Below are 23181 nucleotides of genomic sequence, written 5' to 3' on the forward strand. Positions count from 1 at the left end.
TGTAGTACAACATAAGAAATAAATAGTGCATTCTTACCACTCTTGCAAGAAGATGAGATGGGAAGGGAAGGAAAGAAAGAGGGTCAATGAGCATTTTTAGATCTTAGTTTCTAAACCAAGACATGGAAGCAGCCTAAGTGTCCACTGACAGATGAGTGGATAAAGAAGATATGATGTATGTATGTATACAGTAGAATATTATTTAGGCATAAAAAGAATGAAATAATGCTATTTGCAACAACATGGATGGATTTAAGAGATTATCATAGTAAGTGGGGTAAATCAGAAAGAGAGAAAGATCATATGATACTACTTATATGTGGAACCTAAAAAATATGATACAAATGGGGACTTCCCTGTGGTCCAGTGGTTGAGAATCTGCCTGCTGATGCAGGGGACATGGGTTCGATCCCTGATCTGAAAAGATCCCACGTGCTACACGGCAACTAAGCCATTGCCACAACTACTGAATCCCATGTACCCTAGAGCCTGTGTTCTGCAGCAGCAGAAGCCACCACAATGAGAAGCCCTTCTACTGCAGCAAAGACTCAGCAACAAAACGTAAATAAATAGTTAATTTAAAAAATGATGCAAGTGAACTTATTTACAAAACAAAAGTAGTCTCACAGACACAGAAAACAAATGCATAGTTCCCAAAAGGGAAAGTGGGGGAGGGATAAATTTGGGATTAACAGATAATCTGAAAAAGGTGGTCCGTCTGGTCAAGGCTATGGTTTTTCCTGTAGTCATGTATGGATGTGAGAGTTGGACTGTGAAGAGGGCTGAGCGCCGAAGAATTGATGCTTTTGAACTGTGGTGTTGGAAAAGACTCTTGAGAGTCCCTTGGACTGCAAGGAGATCCAACCAGTCCATTCTGAAGGAGATCAGCCCTGGGATTTCTTTGGAAGGAATGATGCTGAAGCTGAAACTCCAGTACTTTGGCCACCTCATGGGAAGAGTTGACTCATTGGAAAAGACTGTGATGCTGGGAGGGATTGGGGGCAGGAGGAGAAGGTGACGACAGAGGATGAGATGGCTGGATGGCATCACTGACTTGATGGACGTGAGTCTGGGTGAACTCTGGGAGTTGGTGATGGACAGGGAGGCCTGGTGTGCTGCGATTCATGTGGTCACAAAGAGTCGGACATGACTGAGCGACTGAACTGAACTGAACTGAATAGTAAAGAATCCACCTGCCAGTGCAGGAGATGCAAGAGACCCTGGTTCAATCTCTGGGTGAGGAAGATCCCCTGGAGAAGGAAATGACACCCCACTCTGGTATTCTTGCCTGGAAAATCCCATGGACAGGGGAGCCTGGCGGGCTATAGTCCATGGGATCGCAAAGTGGTCGGACATGACTGAACTACTGAGCACACTGAAAAAGAATAGGTGTATATATATATGACTGAAGCACTTTGCTGTATACCTGGAACATTATAAACCAACTATACTTCAATAAAATTTTTTTTTAACTTAGTTTTTAAGTTTGAAAATCTTAAGCATGTTCACATACTAGAGTAGATAGAATCCAGAAAAGAGAAAGAGGAAAGAGACAATTAATGGAATGATATCTCTAAGAAGATCTGAGGACATATTAGCTGGAACATATGGAGAGATTAGCTTTGGACTACAGAAGGAACAACTCTTCTTAAAAGACAGGAGCAGAGGAGGAAAGGTACGTGTGCATTTGGGTAAGTGGAGGGAGGAAAGGGAAGGTAAGACTTGAAATTTGAAAGTTTGAGGAATGTGGTGTACATGACCATGAGATGTTTATATCTGCATCTGGAGCATAAAGTGGCTGACTGCCCACTTGGTGCCCCTCTGGGGCCACCTATGCATTGACTCTAGGACCACCCTGAGCCCCTGGGCTCCTCCTCATCAAAGACATGAAGGTTCCCATTGTAGCCTCATTCCTTTGGGATGCAAGATTTTTTCAGTGGGCCATGTTGGCTTAAGAACTCACATTCGCTTAACCAGATCTTTCTTGGAACTGTGCTGCAGTCTGAGACTTCCTGTTCATCCCTCCTCCCTTCCCTCTCACTGTCCACATTGCGGTCCGAAGGACCTCTCACCTTCTCTTGCTCCCTCCCCCCAGCAGATCTTCTGTGTTTCTAATGCTGTCTTGGTTCCTACTTCTCAGTAGACCCTAACTAAGGCAAAAGCATGCTCAGAATTTGGGTATTGTTAAGATAAAGTTCGCTGCTTGTAAAGATAACCTCCCAAATCTCACAGTCCATAATGGGTGTTAATAAGTGGCATAATGGGTGTTAATAAGTGGCATTCCTCCTGGTTGTCCTTCAGAAATCCAGATTACTTTTATTTTGTAGTTTCTCCATTTCCAATGCATGGCTTCCACAATTACTGGGAATTTTACATCACATCAAGAAAGGAGGAAAGAACATAAGAGGATCACACATAGGAGATTTTTATGGACCAGGCCTGTAAATTAGCATCATCACTTTTGCTCACATTTCATTGCTAGATCTCAGTCACATGTCACCAACTAACTGCATGGGAGGCTGAGAAATGTGACATGACCTGGCTGTGTGCCAGGAAATATAATATTTCATAAAACAGCCCCTCTAGGAAACAGGAGGAGAAGGCGATGGCACCCCACTCCAGTACTCTTGCCTGGAAAATCCCATGGATGGAGGAGCCTGGTGGGCTGCAGTCCATGGGGTCACTAACAGTCGGGCCTGACTGAGCGACTTCACTTTCACTTTTCACTTTCATGCATTGGAGAAGGAACTGGCAACCCACTCCAGTGTTCTTTCGTGAAGTATCCCAGGGACAGGGGAGCCTGGTGGGCTGCCGTCTATGGGGTCACACAGAGTTGGACACGACTGAAGTGACTTAGCAGCAGCAGCAGCAGGAAACAGGAGGACCAGCTGAGTAAGGGGACCTGATGCTGTGAAGCTCAGATATATACCACATCCCACAATTACATGATTTTTTTTTCCTAGCAACTTTAACATTCAGTGACCTGTGGAAAAACAGAGAAAGCTGGTAGATGACCTAATTCAGTGTTTAGAGGTTCTCTTATTTCAAAACTGAGCAGCTTTTAAAGGAATCGTGAAGCAAGTTTCCATTGGTAAATGTGTTTGCAAAGTCTCAGTACTTTTTGGATTGATTGGGAGAAAGTCCTGGTCACAACATTCGTCCCTCTGTGGGTTCCTGTTTGTGGTCTGAGACCTGGACAGCTGGCCAGGATCTTCCTCGTCCTTCTTGCTTCATGCTGGTCCCTTCTGAGGCTGAGTCCTCAGTCAGAGAGTATAACTTACAGGGAGAGGAAGATCATTTTTCAGAGTCTTATTGATCCTTCAGGTGAAACATGTATCCTGAGTCCTTCTCCAGTGTGACTGCATGAACCTTGCTTCTGGCCGGCATTCTCCCTTACCTGCTTTTCTGGTGTATGTAGTACTCCTTTGCTTGTTTTGCTTTTGAAAATTTTGTTTATTGTGTTTTCCCTTTAGAAGTTTTCTCTCTTCTCCACCTCTTTTCCCTTCCCTTTAATCTTTGCTAGTCGGAATCCTAGACATCCTGCCTTCTCAGGGCCAAGTCACGTGACACCTCTTCCACTGCTGCTGCTGCTGCTGCTAAGTTGCTTCAGTCATGTCCGACTCTGTGCGACCCCATAGACGGCAGCCCACTAGGCTCCCCTGTCCCTGGGATTCTCCAGACAAGAACACTGGAGTGGGTTGCCAGTTCCTTCTCCAATGCAGGAAAGTGAAAAGTGAAAGTGAAGTCGCTCAGTCATGTCCGACTCTTAGTGGCCCCATGAACTGCAGCCCCCCAGGCTCCTGTGTCCATGGGATTTTCCAGGCAAGAGTACTGGAGTCGGTTGCCATTGCCTTCTCCGCCTCTTCCACTGTTTCTCCCCATTTACCACAGCTGAGCCCTACTTTTCTCCTTGGCCTCTCTTGGGTCTTGGTTTCATCATTCAACTGCCAGTTGGATGCTTTGGCAAGTAGACACTTGTATATGAGCCTTTGATCCACTAGACTGAAAACTCATGGATGCTGGGTGTGCATTTGTAGTACCCCCTACCCCTAGCACTGTGTCTTGCGCAAAGTAAAATTTTAATAAATAATTGTTGAATGGAAATGAATAAATCAGGCTGATACTGGAGAGGCAACAGCAGACAGATAATGAGGTTGAGTTGGGAACATCAGCCTTGTGTGGCCACACATCACTTGAAGAATATAAAGTATTAAAAAAAAAAAAACCCAAACATCTCAAATAGTGTGTTAGAAGAGAGGGAATGGTGTATAGTAATTTCGTGCCTCTCTAACAATGCTAGGGATTCTGTTTCTATTATATACAGGGGCTATACAAGGGGTCATATTATGGTTCTGAATTTTGTGAAGGCAATTCCCACCCATCTGTTGTTGAGAAAGTCAGTCAATTGATTGGGAACCAAGTATTTTTTAACAATCTTGACTTACTTTGGAAAGTTCATGGAGGCAAATAAAGATTTTGGTTGGCTGTAGGGAATCTAAGGTATATGAATGCTCAGTTGGATAGGTTTTTTCTTTTTTTACTTAAGATCTGTGCAATTTATTCTACATAATTTGCATCTCACTTTAAATTTTTTTGCAAAACTTCAATAAGTTATGGTGATTCTAAAAAACTGTTAATTAGTAAGGTCATGCAATAACACCCAGATTTTAAAATTTTCTTTGAAGGGAAGATTACCTTAGAAAGAGGTCCATGTTAAAATGTTTGGAGAAAAAATGTAAATGGAAGATTATTAATGTTTTTATTTAAAAAACTGTATGTACACCTGTGTGTGGGTTTAGAGGCAAATGCAAAATAAATTTCTGGAAGGAGAACAAGTTGTTTACAATGGTTACCTTTGGATAAATGGGGGACTTTTCACTTTCTTTTATTTTAAAATATATTTATGTACTGGCTGCATTGGGTCTAGGAAGATAGTTTAGAGTTTGAAACATTAAAGCTCCTCAGGCCTTTTAAAATGTAGTCAAATACTTGTAAGCAGAAGATAATGAGTTGACAGAAGACCTCTTTATACAGCTAGAATATGTCAAGCTGCTGGTCCTTTGCTGTAAATCCCCAGCATGTTGGGTTTTTTTGGTACTGGATTTTATTGCTTTTGCAGTTGCAGTTGGTTTGTTGTAGGATTAAAGTCCAAGGGAAAAAAAAACAGTTTTAAATATAAGGTACATACTTTAAGATACAGACAGTATAAGTGATGTACCCTTTTGTGGCTATAAGTCTTTTTTTTTTTTCCCTTATAGCCAACCATATTGCAAATTCAAAGATGGAGAGCAGGCAATTAAAATCTGGCCTGAAATCCCCCCTTGTTGACTAAGTTTGCAGGGTGTCACCCCATTGGGTGACCCAGGCCTTACACACAGCAGGTTATTTTATCACCACTTATTTTATTAGCGTAATTTAATATATTGATTTATTAATGTTTGGCAAATAGTGTCAAGTAGTTTTGAAAAGATCTAGGAAGACACACAGTTATTTTTTCTCGAATCAGTTATACTCTACTTAATTGAGCCTTTCTGTAGAGAGCATTTACCAACTATCTGCCAAGCTCTGTGCTCAATATTGAGATTATAGTCTATTGATTTGCTTCTCTCTCTGTATTTCTCTAATATGTCTTATCTTTTGGGTTTTGTTCCTGGCTCTAGGGTCTCTTACGTTAAGCATTTTTATCTGATTGTGATTTGTTGCTAAAGTGCCTGCATTTAAATTTTTATACGTGGATATAGATATTTTGAAAGCAATTTTTTTCAGGATGCCAAAAAGTAAGAAAGAATTAAATATACATCCCATTACTATGTACAAATGGTCTTTTGGAATAAGAATTATTTGTATGTTGAAAGCAACTTGTGCAGTGATAGCTTTTAAAAAATTGTTCCGCAATGATGTTTTCATTTAATTCTGTGTATATATTGTGTTGGACCACAGAAGTCCTTTAGGGTGACTGAGGCTTCTGTGTGGCCAATTTAGGTCAAATATGAAATATATGGTGTAGCTACTGCTGTGTTTCCTCTTTCCAGTACACTTGGACTTGTCCATGAGATGTATTAAAAATTGTTATTTTGGCTTGGGTTGCCCTTTCTTTCATTAGATTGGCTAGAAGAGAAGAATTCTGCAATCCATGATGAAGAAAATCTATTAGTGCAGCCCACGCTAGTGCTTGGTGTTGATTCATGAAGAGTGTGGCATTCTCCCCCATGTAATTACCATTTGTGCAAGTGGACAGGAAGTTCAGTGTCTTCAGGTTCAGCACCATCGGATGCAGATGCGTCCTTTAAGGGATCCTCATTTCTTTTTTTTTCCCCTCTTTTTTAAAATAAATTTTTATCTCATATTGGAATGTATTTGATTTACAGTGTTGTGTTAGTTTCAGGTGTACAGCAGAGTGACTAGTTTTACACGTATATATATCCTTTTCCATTATGATTTATCCCAGGGGACTGGACATAGATCCCAGTGCTATACATAGGACCTTGTTGTTTACCATTCTAAATGTTATAGTTTTGCATTTACCAACCTCAAATTACAAATAAGGGATCCTAATTTCTATGTTGCAAATAAAGCTAACAGTTCTCATGGCAGATCTTCAGTTATTTGAATAAAGACAACACCATAACCTCTGTAAGTCTTCTTTTTCCAAGATTTTCATGCTAAATTCTCTTTCGGTCAGTTCAGTTCAGAGACACTCAGTCGTGTTCAATTCTTTGCGATCCCATGGACTGCAACACGCCAGGCTTCCCTGTCCATCACCAACTCCTGGAGCTTGTTCAAACTCATGTCCATTGAGTCAGTGATGGTATCCAGCCATCTCATCCTCTGTTATCCCCTTGTCCTCCTGCCTTCTATCTTTCTTAGCATCAGGGTCTTTTCTACTGAGTCGGTTCTTCACATTGGGGCCAAAGTATTGGAGTTTCAGCTCCAGCATCAGTCCATTCTCTTTAATATTCCTCAGATGGAGTTCATTCATCATTCTGATCTTTCCTCCTCTTCAGTCTTCGGTTTATGAGAAGGTGCCTTAAAATGTAGTGAGAAAAATTTAAAGCCATTCTCCATGAGTAGTTTGACTAGAGCCAAGTATGATGAGACTTGGACTTCTCTGGTCTGAGAACAGTGTCTTTATTCATGTGGCCAAAGGGACATTTTGGCAGCCTGGTCACACTGCCTCTGTTGAATCAGGAAGCTGCCACCTCTATGGATCAACTAGGCAGAACTTCACATTGGAGCCTCCATCAACTTGACTGTATTCATTTGGGCTCATTTCTGATCTTATAGGAACTTTAAAAATCTTGTTTCTGGCATCCCTGGTGTTCTATTTTCAAACCAATAGGTCTTCTGGATCTTTGTGATTCATCAGCGATTGGTGAAATGAGCCAAATTGGCAAAAAACAAGTCATCCTCTGTCCAGGGTGATATATCCATTGACTTTTGCTTTAGATAGAGTTTTATTGTCTGTGCCTAGGGAATTTGAATGATAAAGCAGGAAGAAGGCATGCTTTCTAGTCGTTCCAAATTTTACTCTTAAGGAAAGAGAGATGTTTTTTAAAAAGCTAAGTAGAAAATTTAGATTTTATTAGCATGGTCTCATACATTTTAGGAGACCTAAAAGTGTCAGAGGAAACAAAATGGTTTACGCCGAAGCCTGGTTATGACTTTCCCCTTGGGCTCATAGGTGTGGGATGTGGGATACTTGTGGTTTGCCCAGGACTGTCCCAGTTCACACCTGTGTTCTGGATTAATTGACAACATCCCCTTTCACTCTTGAAAATGTCCCCTTTAGACAATACAATTATGTATTCACTCTAAAGCTCTGCCTCCACTTAAAATATATATATATATATGATGTTTTTTAACTACCTCTCTTTGGTTTGGGCCAGAGACCTCATGTTCCAAGGAATTTTGATTATGGAAGGTGATGTTATAAAATCTTCATCTGGTTTGGCTGCAGGGAAAAGGCTGTCTGGCACCAAGCTGTATTAATCTTTATGTTATTAAATAAGCATAACTGGCAATCTGAAAATCAGTGCTTTACATTATGTGGGCTTTAAAGTCCTGTGGTGGTGATGTTTGTTTAGGCCAGCTACTCCTGCTCTGTTACAACATAATGCTTCTTACACCAAATTCTTACAAGTTGGAAATTTGATTCTAAGCACGAAGCATTTGAACAGAGTAGAGTCTAAATAAATTATTGCCTTTCTTTCTTCCCTCCATCCCCCTTTCTTCCTTGTTTCTTGTCCTGAAATCTATGGATCGTACTGGAAAAACAGGTCAGAGGGCATATCTCCTGTCACATAACGTTACCTTTCTGTAGCAGCTGATTTATTCTCTGTGTCCTCAGGTTAACCTGAACAACACCTATAAACTGTAGAACAAAATAACTCGCCATTAAAATCCTAACAATTGTTACGAAGGCTCTTGCCTGGGGAGCTTTTTCTCACTGCTGTGAGGTGTGTTGCAAGAAGGGGAAAGTCGCATCTTCATTAGTTACCCATGACTTGATCCAGGTGTCACCTTCTAAGTTAGAAAGAGAGGGGGCAACCTCACACCAAGTGCCCTGGTGACACATTTGGTTTTTAAGGGAGCAAAATTCTGAAACTGAAAGGATTTTCTTTTTTTATTCGACTAGCAAAATCATGTTGATTAAGTCAAGCAGGTGCTGGGTATGTGCTAAACTAGTTGATGGTTTTCAGAGTACTGAAGGGCTATTTTTAAGTGTTTCTATATTATTCTCAGCCAAGCTGCTGGATGAAAAGTACAAAGGGCTAAAAATATTTATGGTTTCAGTATTGTCTGTTTTAAAAGAAACCATCCTGTGTGATTTTTTTTTCCATTAGTAGGAAAAGCATATTATGGCTTAGAGACAAATGGTCACAAGCAGTTTGTCCAGCACATAGGTTTTCAGGTAAAATAACCATCAGAAGGGCAGTAAGTTGGGCTAGAAATCATCAAGAGTTGAAAAACCAAGTTGAAGAATGAAAATAGATGTGACTATAGCTATTTTTACTATCGTAGTATGATTACTACTCTTTTCCTGCTATTAACTGTAGGTCCTATTGAAAATAGTATCGCTTATTTTCAAAATTTTGTGTATATAAGGAAACAGTTTAACTTGTTAGGAGACAAGTTGGATTGCATCTGAGGATTGCATCATTGGATACATGACGTTGGATAAGTTGCTTTCCCTGTCAGTGTATCCATCTGTAAAATGGGGATAATAACAGGGCCTGCTTCCTAAGGTTATTGTGAGGATTAAGTGAGATGACATCAGAACCTGATATATAGTAAGTGCTCAGTAAATACTGTTGTCTTTGTCATTCAGTCAGTAAATCACGTCTGACTCTTTGTGACCCCATGGACTGTAGAATGCTGTAGAAGGGCTTCCCTGCCCTTCACTATCTCCCAGAGTTTGCCCAGGTTCGTGTCCATCATCCTCTGCCAGCCTCTTCTCCTTTTGCCTTCAATCTTTCCCGGCATCAGGGTCTTTTCCAGTGAATCAGCCCTTCGCATCAGGTGCCAAAGTATTGGGCCTTCAGCTTCAGCATCAGTCCTCCCAATGAATGTTCAGGGTTGATTTCCTTTAGGATTAACTGATTTGATCTCCTTGCTGTCCAAGGGACTTTCAAGAGTCTTCTCCAGCACCACAATTTGAAAGCATCAGTTCTTCGGCACTTAGCCCTCTTTATGGTCCAACTCTCAGATCCATACATGACTACAGGAAAAACCATACCTTAGACTATATGGACCTTTGTTGGCAAAGTGATGTCTCTGCTTTTTAATATGATGTCTAAGTTTGTGATAGCTTTCCATCTAAGGAACAAGCGTCTTTTAATTTCATGGCTGCAGTCAGTGTCCACAGTGATTTTGGAGTCCAAGAAAATAAAATCTCCTTTGCCTGGCAAAGGAGAAAAGGAAAGATATACCCATTTGGATACAGAGTTCCAAAGAGCAGCAGAGAGATGTAAGAAAGCATTCCTCAGTGATCAATGCAAAGAAAGAGAGGAAAACAATAGAATGGGAAAGACTAGAAAGCTCTTCAAGAAAATTAGAGGTACCAAGGGAACACTTCATGCAAAGATGGGCTCAATAAAGGATAGAAATGGTATGGGCCTAACAGAAGCAGAAGATATTAAGAAGAAGTAGCAAGAATACACAGAAGAACTGTACAAAGAATAGCTAATAAACCTGCAAATCTTGACGACCACACATTTTATGATGTTCCCGCAGGCTTTACTTCCTAGTTGAGGTTTTCTTTCACCTTTGGTCATTTTTTTGTTTTTATGTGAAATTATTTTTTTGTTACATAGTTTAGAATTTAATAAATACTTCAGATTATTAAAGGAATTTAAAGCTTTAAAAAAGAAAAGAAAAGAAAATCTCTCACTGCTTCCACTTTTTCCCCATCTATTTGACATGAAGTGATGGGACCAGATACCATGATCTTAGATTTTTAACACTGACTACATGTATTTTTGACCTTTTGAGAATTTGTTTTAGTTTTTCCATTGTGGTAAAAAGCACACAATATCAAATGGACCCTCTTAATCGTTCTTTAAGTGTGTAATTCAGTAGTGTTAACTGTGTTTGCATTGTTGTGTAAAGGATCTCTAGAACTTTTTCATCTTGAAAAACTGAAATGTTTAGTATTTTTTTGAAAGTTCATTTTCCTTCACAATCAGTTCTATAGCTCTGTGGATGTAGCATGAGAATTCAGGCTCCATCAGGGTAGGCGTTTAGGTTATTCTGTTCACTATTGTCTTCCAAGTGCTGAATCCCCATGCCTGGCCCAGAGCAGGGGCTCAATTAACATTTGCCTAATTAGTGAATGAATGGATGGATAGAAGGAGAGAGGGAAGGAGGGACAGGGAACAGTGAGGCTTCATTCAATATACTAGATGTGTTTTTGAAAAATTCTCTCTTAAACAATAAACCCATTTTTATAAGTGATCTTTAATACATATGGAAAACTGACTCCTTTCACAAGGAAATAATTTTTAACAACAAATAACTACTTCTTAACTATTTATAAATTCTGATTTGGGTAGGTCAGCTTTTCTTAAACTGGAAAAGCAAAGTGTACTGAATGGAGACATGGCAAAAGAAAAGAGGATTTAATTAAATGATTTGTCTAAAATTTGACCAAGATTCACTTTTAAGTGAAAACTTTTTTCTTTTTTTACTTTCATTCAGAACTGGCTGCCAGACCTACTTTTTCCTTAGGCATTTGTGAATCATCTTGTTCTTTCTTTTAGAAATCCAAAGTTTAGGTCTCGATCAGTTATTTACCAAAACTGGTGAAACACTCCCTTTCCACTGAGAGTGTGCATCACCTCTTTTTACATCTTTTGAAAGCATGTCAGCTGAACATTGTCTAGAAATGGCCCAAACTCTGTGGGTGGGAAGAAAAGAAGGAAGAACATGTCTGTCACCTAGAACCTGCCACCTATGGAATAAATTATAGTCTTCATCTGCAGAGTTTGCGTTTAAATTATCTACTCTGCTGGGAAAAATGTTTTTTGTTGATAGAGTTTATTTCCTTCTGGGTGAAAACAGTGTTACTTTTTATTGCACAACCTTATATTTTGTTTTTATAACATATTAAAAACTTCCAAGGGCTTGCCAGGTGGCTCAGTGGTAAAAGAATCTACCTGCCAATGCAGGAGACACAGGTTTGATCCCTGGGTTGGGAAGATCCATGGAGAAGGGAATGGCACCCCATTCCAGGATTCTTGCTTGGGAAATCCCACGGACAGAGAAGCCTAGCGGGCTACAGTCTTTTGTAGGGTCCCAACAGTTGGGCACGACTTAGCAACTAAACAACAACAACAAAATGTTCCAGTGAACATTTTATTTTGTATTGAAGGATGGATCTTAGAAAGTGGGCACAAAATGTGCCTTACACAGTGGTTCACTGCATTTTCCCAGGGAGAGGGGACCTGCACTGCCACAGACTTTGCAGTCCCAGGAGGAAGATGATGGGAAGTCATATCACCTGCCCAGATTTTTTGGGGGTCCCATCCCAACACAGTGCCTGTATGTAACCAGGAGCAAATGTACATCTTTCCTTTCAGCTGACAGTTGACAAACCCTCACTGTTTCTGTGAGCTTCCCAAGTGGATCAGCTGTAAGAATCCACCTGCCAGTACAGGAGACCAGGGTTCAATTCCTGGGTTGGGAAGATGCCCTGGAGGAGGAAATGGCTACATACTTCACTATTCTTATCTGGAAAATCCCGTGGACAGAGGAGCCTGGTGGGCTACAGTCCATGGGGTTGCAAAGAGTTGGACATGACTAAGCAACTGAGCACATTCACACTCTGTTCCCATGGCAGAGACAGTCACCCATCTTCCAAAAGGTGGCATCTTGAGTCATTTCCATTGTGATTCTGACCTGTTTTCTGAAAAGTGACACAGGAAAATGATCTTACCTCGTCATTCTTTCCCAGGCCACAAGACAGAGCTTACCTCTGAAACAGAGATCATAAAATTCTGAGAGGTCTCCATTGTTTCTCTAAATGGTTCCTATTTTTGTATCTGAATTCTCTGATAGCAGGAGAGTCTCTAAAATCTTGCCTGTTGTTTCGATTCCCCCTTGATTCCGCACCTAAAGACAGACAGAAACTGAATCAAAGGCAGTTCCCTGGTCTGGACTCTTGAGGACAGGATACTACTCGTGAAGCAGTCAGTGCATCCTACCCCTAGCCTGCCCTCCCACAGCTCCCCGCCACCCAGAGAGTCCAGCCTCCACATCTGTGCAGTTCTGCTGACCTGGCCCCCACAGGACATGCCAGTCACATCAGGGTGTTTTCCCTTCATTGACCTCTTATGTACCTCTCTGACCAGAGACCACTGGTCTTCCTCATGGCTGCTCCTTCTCCTGAAAGTGCCACCCCACCAGCTTTTCATTTTTCTAACTCTGGCTCATCCTTCAGTCTCATCTTAATACTTCCTCCAATAAGCCTTCCCTGATTCCCACCCTTAAGAAGCACCCCCATCAGTTGTTTATACTTTCCCTCCTCCTATCTTTCTTAGCCTTTATTAGAATTTTAATTACTCATTTACATCTGGATTTGTTTATTTGATGGTTTTCCCTCCCATTCGACAAAAAGCCCCATCACAGACAACAGCTGTCTGATCTTTGTAACATCCAGTTAGCCCACTTTGAAGCAGAAGGTGGTGGTGGTGATTTAGTCGATAAGTTGTATCCGACTCTTGCAACTCCATGGGCTGTGGCCCACCAGGCCCCTCTGTTCATGGGATTCTCCAGGCAAGAATACTGGAGTGTGTTTCCATTTCCTTTTCTAGGGGAATCTTCCTGACCCAGGATTGAACCCAGGTCTCCTGCATTGCAGGCAGATTCTTTATCCACTGAGCTACGAGGGAAGCCCTAAGCAGAAGGTAGGCAATGGTGACTAGAAAGATCTCAGAATGAAAAAGAAGATAGAAGCTATACTTTAAAGAAACGAAAAATTCCTCTAAGGTCAGAAAAGGATAATTTTGGTTACCTTAATGCACAGATGATATTAACATTGCTGTTTGATGGCCCTTAATAAATTAATTCTTGCCCAAATTCATGCCTCATGTGCTGTACTACTACTACTACTACTACTAAGTTGCTTCAGTCGTGTCCGATTCTATGTGACCCCAGAGACGGCAGCCCACCAGGCTCCCCTGTCCCTGGGATTCTCCAGGCAAGAAGTCACTTCAGTCGTGTCCGATTCTGTGCGACCCCAGAGACGGCAGCCCACCAGGCTCCCCTGTCCCTGGGATTCTCCAGGCAAGAACACTGGAGTGGGTTGCCATTTCCTTCTCCAATGCATGAAAGTGAAAAGTGAAAGTGAAGTCACTCAGTCATGTCTGACTCTTAGCGACCCCATGGACTGCAGCCTACCAGGCTTCTCTGTCCGTGGAATTTTCCAGGCAAGACTACTGGAGTGGGGTGCCATTGCCTTCCCCTCATGTGCTGTAACCATCCCCAATAAATGAGACTTTTTAAAAAGTCTCTTTTAAACTGTATCCATGTTCTTGTTATAGTAGTAGTATGCAAGTTGACCATTTATATTTGGTCTTCAATCTTTATTGCAAAGTAAAAAAAAAGTAAAAGCATTTTTATAGTATCTGACATTTGATTTGTAATTGATATTTGATTTGAATCTGACATTTCTCATTTGTAATATCAAAAACTTTACTCTTAAATGGGTATCCTAAATTGACAAATATTCTTTTCATGTGTATTAAAAGGAAACTTTCATACAACTTTAACATTAGGTTTCTTTTGAAAACTTCACCATGCAGTATCTAACAATTGCAGTGCAAATCTTCATTTTCCTGATCAAATTCAGCATAATGACCACATTGGTGTTTGAGATACCCTGGAGTATCTGTGTTCTTAGAAAAGTTGGTTATGAAATATGATTTTATGAATCAGATTGTACTGTAATAGATTTGGTCATCTTCAAATGATTCCTTCAGTAAATCCATTTATATCATCTAGTTTATCTTTTCTAAATCTGAATTTTAATTAAGTACCTATTTTTCTTGAATTGGGGGTAACTCTGCAAAGAATAAGTAAATGAATTAGGAGAATGTGTTATTTTGCTTTGGGCAAATGTATATTAGTTAATTCACTGCCCTGCATCCGATAGCCAAGAGGAAGGGGTTGAAGGAGGCCCACATAACTGATTTTCTTTTTTGCCTGGAAACTTGTTGGAACCTGTTTTAAGCAATTCTGAGCAGTTGTTGAAGGATGAAACTATGGTTTTCAGTTTAGCTGGAGAAACTTGGTTTTAGTGGATAACAATAATAAAAGTGGGATAATTCTATTTGAAACAGATATTTTATTATAACTTTTGGAAATTGATCATCTCCACTGTACACACTGCACTTACAAAAGAACAATAATTTGCTTTGTACCTGTTTTGTGCCAGTTATTTATTTTAAAAAGTCTTTTTAATGTGGACCATTTTTAAAGTCTTTATTGAGTTTGTTCCAGTATTGCTTCTATTTTATGTTTTGATTTTTTGGCCATGAGGCATGTGGGATCTTAGCTTCCCGACCAGGCAGGGATGGAACCCCCACTCTCTACACTGGAGAGCGAAGTCTTAACCCTAGACCACCAGGGAAGTCCCTGTTTAAAGGGCAAGAAGGTATAGTCAAGGTGCCCTAGCTTTATGTACATTTTAGAATAACTGTAAGCTCGTGATTCTTAGCTCTCACTGTTCTAGTTCAAGTTAGGACCCTCTGTTCATTCTGTTCCAGCAGTCATCACTCAGACTCAACCTACCAATTTATCACTCGAGTTTAACTTCTGTCACTTCCTTCCCACTCCTCTTCTCTTGATAGCTTCTTGAGCTGTCACCCATTCTGCTTCTTCGTGCCTTGTTATTCTGTCACTGCCAGCCTCCTGTCATGGAATGAAGATCTAGGCCTGAAGATCTTAGAAACAGTTTCCTGGAGAGTAGACCTTCAGAGGTTTTTATCAACTCTGTTTCTACCTCCTTCAAATTTTTATTTTCAAATCTAAAATACTAAAAATTTTTAAAATTCAGGCTTATTTCAGATTCAAATTATTTCTAGCCCCCCCATAGTTCAGTCTGAAGTTCATCTGTGTAAGAATGGAGCTAAACTAGTGAATGTTAATGAACTTGAAAAGATACACTTACCTACTTAAGAGAACAAGTTACTTTCAGCTACATAGAAATGTCCACTTATTTTTATTAATAAAAATGAATTGCATTGAAAGGAAGAGTTTGCTATCCTTCAACAATTGTTTTTAGTAGTTGATTAAAATCAGTAGTCTGTTTTCAAAGCAAAAGTTATATTAGCGTTGTTTATCCTTCATGGTTGTTGCTTGGTTAATTTCAGCAGATTAAGGTGATTAGCTGGAGCTGAAAGAACCTGGGAGAGTAGGTAGGGGCTCAGGAGAGATAGTCTTGGGCTTCCCTTGTGGCTCAGCTGGTAAAGAATCCGCCTGCAGTGTGGGAGACCTGAGTTTGATCCTTGGGTTGGGAAGATCCCCTGGAGAAGGGAAAGGCTACCCACTCCAGTATTCTGGCCTGGAGAATTCCATGGACTAAGTCCATGGGGTCGCAAAGAGTCGGACATGACTGAGCGATTTTCACTTTCACTTTCAGGGGAGATAGAACAGCTGCTATGGAGGGGTCAAGTCCAGCAGGTGAACATGGGATGTGTCAGATACCGTACCAGACCATGCTTCCTAGGGCATGACAGCATCTGTGAGTGTCAGCCCAGAGCACACATCTGTATGTGCCTGAGTGTAGGGGGAGAGGAGGGTTCTTATGGCTGGGCAGTAGACACACATGGGAGACCCCAGAAACCACTGATACTCTTCTGTCCATGTAGCAAGCAGTGTCCACAAGAATCTTGGACTCAGTCATTAGCCAGGGGCTCCTGGGTGGGACTGCAGTTCCTAAGAGGGAGGTTGGAGAAGTCATAGCAGCACCCTGCTTGACTTTCCTGAGTGTCAATTTTTGATTCCGTAAATGGAAATGATAATAAAATTATCTCACGGGGTTATTTTGAAGGCTAATTGAAAGAATATATGTGAAGACCCTAGAGTAGCACCTAGTGCCCAGTAAATATCTAAATGTTTGCTCTTATTATATTTACATGAAAGTAATAAAACAGTATTTCTTTTTAAATGTCCTACAACTGAGATTTATTATTCCTCAATTCTGTTATTTTAATCAATGATTTAATCAAAAATTTTATCTGTTACAGGTAGGTGATTTCCAGAGGTGTTTTTTGGGAGGGGGAAGGAACTATTTCAGTAGTAAATCTGTTAATAAAAAACGAAAGTATTTAAATGCTGAGAAAAGAATTTTTCATTTTGGGGGCAAATCCTTATTTTTGCTAAGTTCACAGAGTTCTTCCCCAGTGGTACCAAACTGTAAAGTTCATGGGAAAGAGGATGCAACAATTACTCCCTTAGAAATAAGGGATAAATATTGTATTAAGGCCATAATACTATTCAGAAAATGTCCTCAGTGAAAATATAATGTTTTCTTTTGTTATCAGGATAAAAATTTCATGACCTAAAACCAAAATAGCATCAAAAACAGCAGCTCAACAATCCAAGTGATTTTCAATGTCTTGATCTTTTAACATTTTCTCCAAAGTCTAAACTGCAGTTTGTTAAAGTTTTATTGAAATGATACCAAAACAAATTAAAAGTCAAATGGAATTATTGATATCACAGAAATCATAATTTCCCTCTTAAGAGTTGTATAAGGTGTAATAACTATAAGGGATTTTAAAGATGGTCTTCATGAGTAGTTACATTTTTTGAGGCTGTAAAAGTCTGGTATATTTGCTCAAAGACATCAGCTAGGGTCCTTATAAGTCTTACAAGTTTGGTCTAGCTCTGAAAGTTAACTCTCCCTCACTTAGATCATAGAGAATATACTAGTAGTGTTTTCTAGTCACATTGTGTTGATAAAATAAGGTGCACTTCGGTAGATGGATTTTTAAACATTATAGATGGTAGACTGGTACAGCCACTGTGGAAGACAGTGTGGCAGTTTCTTACAGAGCTCATCATAGACTTATGCAGTTCAGCAGTTGTGATTATAGACATTTACACAAATGAGTGGGAAACTTTAGTCTATACAAATCCTGTACACGAATGTTTATAGAAGCTTTATTCATAATTGCCCCAAACCGGAGGTCACCAAGGTGTGTTTCAGAAGATGAATGGGTAAACTGTGGTACATCCATGCAGTGGAATATTATTTGGCATTAAAAAGAAATGGGCTAGCAAGACATTCATTGGTGGGGCTGATGCTGGAGCTGAAGCTCCTATACTTTGGCCACCTGATGCAAAAGCTGACTCATTGGAAAAGACCCTGATGCTGGAGAAGATAGAAGGCAAGAGGAGAAGGGGACGACAGAGGATGAGATGGTTGGATGGCATCACCGACTCGATGGACATGGGTTTGGGTAGACTCCAGGAGTTGGTGATGGACAGGGACGTCTGGCGTTCTGCAGACCATGGAGTCGAAAAGAGTCAGTCATGACTGAGTGACAGAACAACAAAGCAAGACATGGAGGAACCTTCAATGCATATTTTTAATGGAAAAAGTCAATCTGAAAAGGGCATATACTGAATGATTCCAACTACAAGAAAGGCCAAACTAGAGACATTAAAGAGCAGTGGTTGCCAGAGCCTTGGGGGAAGCAGAGGCAGGCTGAATAGGTGATGCACAGTGGATTTTCCAGGCAGTGACATTATTTTGTAGGACATCGTAATGGCGGCTAGATGACATTGAGCATTTTTCAAACCCAGAGAATGATGTAACGTGAAGAGTGAAACCTAATGTAAACTGTGGATTGGGGTTAGTAATACCAAATTAATATGGATTCATTAACTGTAACAGTGGCGCCATACTAAAGTAGGATGTTAATAACAGGAGACACTGGGAGGGAGAGGACCTCTCTGCTGTATAATTTTTCTATAAACCTAAATCTGCCCTAAAAAAGTCCACTAATAAAAATATCTTAAAAGTAACTTTTAAAAATTGGGATTAATGTATATACCCAACTATATATAAAATAGATAATAATGAGAACCTAGTGTATAGCTCAGGGAACTCAATGTTATGTGGTGACGTAAATGGGAAGGCGGTTCAAAAAAAAAGAGGGGATGTATGTATACATGTGGCTGGTTCACTTTGCTGTACGGTAAAAACTAACACAACGTTGTAAGGCAACTATGCTCCAAAAAAAGAAAAAGACTGTAGTCAACTGTAACAGAATAGTATCCCAACAGGGAAAAGCAACATGACCCTGGATGTAACTTTTGTTATGGAATCTGCCCCTACCTCATACCTCTGGTTATTTTAAAAAACTTCTTTTCACTTAGCTCACATTTTATCTCATTAGCTAGTAATGAATGGGCAGTTAACAAAGTAAAAGGTAGTTTTATTGTTTTTGTATAGTTCCCTGTGGCAAACATGTCAGGTTGTGGGGGAGGAGCAGAAAGGCTATCCACCATGTGGCTGACAGGTTCCCTTCTTCCTGCCCACACCCCAGCCCTCTTTTCTATCTTTAGCTGAATTCCACCTTCGGTAGGGGTTTCCCTGGTGGCTCAGACGGTAAAGAATCCACTTGCAATGCGAGAGACCTGGGTTCAATCCCTGGGTTGAGAAAATTCCCCTGGAGGAGGGCATGGTGACCCACTCCAGTATTCTTGCCTGGAGAATCCCATGGATAGAGGAGCCTGGCAGACCACATACAGTCCATGGGGTTGCAAACACTTGGACAGGACTGAGCTACTAGGCACAGCACATCGAAAGCAGACAGAACTTGTGGGGTGGTAGCTTATTGTGCTTTTAGCATTATGCCACTGTATTTTTACACTGTCTCTTTTAAAACTCACATTTTGTAGCTGAGGAAAGGAGACCCCTGGAGGAGGGAGGGTCTGTACACGTGCGATCTGACTGTAATGACCTCTGGAGGAACATGAAGGTATATGACTGTCCCACCCTGCCCCCCACCTGCCGTGGGAGTGGAGGAGAAGCGGGGCCATTGGAAGACGCTGGTCTCAGCCCAGGTGCCATGGGAGTGATCAGATAGCAGGACCCAGTTGGTTCTAGCTGGGTAGATACTCCCACCCCACAAACCAGCAGCTGCTGTTAAGTGTTATCTAAGCCCTTATAATACATTATTAAGTGACATATGATTATCACTTATGTGTATGTATTATTGTATTTTGTATTATATGAGAATCATATGTGCATTTAGTCAACTGTTAATTTCTGGCCTCAGAGAGAAGAGTGATAGAATTAAAATGTGGTATCTATTTGACTGTGGGAATAGCATTAAATTATTTTAGTAGGAATTAGCAGCTTTAACTTTTTAAGTTTGCTTGGCTGGAGCAATAGTAACATTTGGGTGTTTTCTGTAGCCTGCAAATGTTTGTGATGTGGGAGACAGAGACTTGGTCCCTGGAAAAAGTGAAAGTCATTCAGTCGTGTCCCACTCTTTGTGACCCTGTGGACTATAGCCTGCCGGCTCCTCTATCCCTGGAATTCTCCAGGCAGGAGTACTGGAGTTGGATTGCCATTCCCTTCTCCAGGGAATCTTCCTGACCCAGGGATTGAACCCAGGTCTCCGGCATTGCAAGTGGATTCTTTACCATTTGAGTCTCTAGGGAAGCCCTGGTCCCAGTAAGGGTAGAGCTATTGTGGTAGTCAGTGTTTATTCCAGCTACTCCACAGAGCTAGTTGTCTACATGCTGGGGACTAATAGTTGATTTTGTGGCGACCATGGTTTTAAAAGTCAATTTGCTTTCTAATTTTGTGATAAATATTCAAGAATTTTGAACTGTGTCTCCTCTTATTTAAGAATTTTGAACTATATCTCCTCTTATTTAATTTGTGATTCTGGTAAGTTTCTGTTATAGTGGGGGATGAGAAATAACACTTTTCTTTGTGTTCTTTTTTCTTAACATAGGAATTTTGTAAAGCAGACAGTAGCAGAGAGTTTTACAAGTCTTGACTCAGTATTATGGATTTCATCCTCGACCAAAGCACAGGATTTCTGAAATGTTTGAGAAATTCATCATCACAGAAATTATGTTTCAAAATCATATAAATTAAACTTTTGAATACAGTTCTCCTCCTTGAAACATAAAACTTCCCTCATTGATCTTAGAATTACATTACAACCTACTTTACCTTTATTATGAGGCAAAATACACTTTCAAAGGGATTAGCCTATGTTAAACTTTTTAATGTTTAATAAAATTATTTATAAAAACACAGTATTTTTCATTTACAATCCAAAATGTTTTGAATTAAATTTCTTTTGACCTAGTACATAACTAGTACAAACAGAACTCTTTAAGGTTACAACTTACCTGTGACCTGTAAGATTAATTTTCAGTTCTTTATTGTCCTTAGCATGTCTGCAATAGTAGTAGAGGTTTGTTCTGGGATTGATTCATATATTTGTTATTCTAATCATCCCACTATTTCACTAATGTTTATATGGTGATGTTTTAGAAATAGTCAGAATATATATGTACGTATGTGCTTGTTTATTTATATATTTATGATAGAAAAACAAGCATGACCTTTGATCCCACTGGAGATAACAACCATCATCTCTCAGTCATATGGAAGATAAGGTCCATCTCTTAGTCATATAGTAAGATTTACATCTTAGTAGTTGACATAAATGTGTGCTTATTGCCAGAGATTACTGAAATATGTACATCCATATGTACATAGTTTTGGAAGCAAAAAGAGAATCGTAATGTTTTATAGAGTAGCTGTATCTCTTTACTGTCTCGCCGGGACCTTCCTGGAATTCCAGAGCTGACACCTGCCTGGTTCAGGCTCACCCATGACATTTTCAGTTGATCTTTCACTTGTTTTCTTTTCTAGTTGACCTTCAAACAGAAAGTTCATAGCCTCTTCTCAGCTGTTAATGTGATTTACTTCTGTCTGGAAGTCAGGATTGTTGCTGAATTCATTGTTTGAAGGGGACTGAGGTTCTTGGCTTCATGCCAGAATGTTCCCTCCTAACAGAACTAAATCCACCAACCCCAATTTCAAAGATTCCTGGGTCTGTGGCTCATGAACATGTTAGATTCCAGGTCAAGAGATTGTTAGGCTGTTCCTGGCATATCTCATACATACTGGGTTGTCTGTTGGTTATAAGCCAGATATTATAGCATTAATCAGCAAACACCCCGGTCACTGGCTTTGAGTTGGAAAAATTTAGTGCAGCCACTAACGTGCTGTTCCTTATTAAAGACAGCTGAGTTAGTGATTGTTTAGCTTTGCAATTCTTATCTTTGTATTAAAACGTATAATTTTTCTTTATTTTCAAAATGAGGAGTGCCAATGTGTGCTTTCAGGGTCCTGCAGCTCACGGGAAGTACATTATTAAATACAAGTGAAAAAGAGACATCTGATGAGCCCCGCGTATGGCAAAATTACAACTCTTAGTCCATCAGGGAGGCATTAGGTCATTGTTTCTCACACAGTGAAAAAGAGTCATCTTGCCATGGAAAAAGGATATATAAGTATGTTTAATTAAAAGCAATTTAGCAAACTCACAGATGTAGAGGAAAAGCTAGTGGTTACCAGGTGGGGAGTGGTAAGTGGGAGTGGGCGAAATAAGGTAGGGTATTATGAGGTACAGACTCCTATATTTAAAATAAATAAACTACAAGGATATTTTTAAAGTTATTTTTTAATAGGAAAATTACTTTACAATGTTGTGTTGGTTTCTGCCATACACCAATGTGACTCAATCATAAAGCTCCTCTGTCCATGGGATCTTCAGGCAAGAATACTGGAGTAGGTGGACATTTCCTTCTCCAGGGGATATTCCCTACCCAGGGATCGAACCCCACTCTTATTTTATATAAGGCTCCCTCTCAGCCTTCCACGTCTCCATCCATCACACCCCTCTAGGTCATCACAGTACCAGGCTGGGCTCCCTGTGTTATATAGCAACTTCTTACTAGCTATTTATTTTATACATGGTAGTGGAGAAGGCAATGGTACCCTACTCCAGTACTCTTGCCTGGCAAATCCCATGGACGGAGCAGCCTGGTAGGCTGCAGTCCATGGGGTCGCTAAGAGTCAGACAGGACTGAGCGACTTCACTTTCACTTTCACGCATTGGAGAAAGAAATGGCAACCCACTCCAGTGTTCTTGCCTGGAGAATCCCAGGGATGGGGGAGCCTGGTAGGCTGCCATCTATGGGATCGCACAGAGTCAGACACGACTGAAGCAACTTAGCAGTGTATTTTAAGGAGAAGGCAATGACACCCCACTCCAGTACTCTTGCCTGGAAAATCCCATGGACAGAGGAGCCTGGAAGGCTGCAGTCCATGGGGTCGCTGAGGGTCGGACATGACTGAGGGACTTCACTTTCACTTTTCACTTTCATGCATTGGAGAAGGAAATGGCAACCCACTCCAGTGTTCTTGCCTGGAGAATCTCAGGGATGGGGGAGCCTGGTGGGCTGCCGTCTATGGGGTCACACAGAGTCGGACATGGCTGAAGTGACTTAGCAGCAGCAGTAGCAGTGTATTTTAAAAAGCAATTTAGCAGAGTTATTGTCTAGTTAGCAGCCTTCAAGAGCCTCTCCCAAGCAAGACCACACTGGTTCCCTTAGAGTCCTCTCTTTATGCCTTTA

At 40.5% G+C, this 23181-nt stretch overlaps 1 protein-coding gene across 4 annotated transcripts in view; it reads left to right on the plus strand.

The window, feature by feature from the left end:
- BACH2 (BTB domain and CNC homolog 2) overlaps positions 1 to 23181 on the plus strand; it is a 398641-nt gene that overhangs the window by 37104 nt on the left and 338356 nt on the right. Inside the window, exon 1 of one of the 4 annotated variants that reach the window (XM_061427803.1) lies at positions 2674 to 13403. The exons of the other annotated variants lie outside the window; for them this stretch is intronic. The gene's annotated coding sequence lies outside the window, so the exon portion shown is untranslated. Of the gene's footprint in view, positions 1 to 2673; positions 13404 to 23181 lie in introns of those variants that run through there. 4 annotated transcript variants of the gene reach the window in all.

Source organism: Bos javanicus, chromosome 9, assembly GCF_032452875.1.
Source record: "Bos javanicus breed banteng chromosome 9, ARS-OSU_banteng_1.0, whole genome shotgun sequence".
Classification (NCBI taxonomy): Eukaryota; Metazoa; Chordata; class Mammalia; order Artiodactyla; family Bovidae; genus Bos; species Bos javanicus.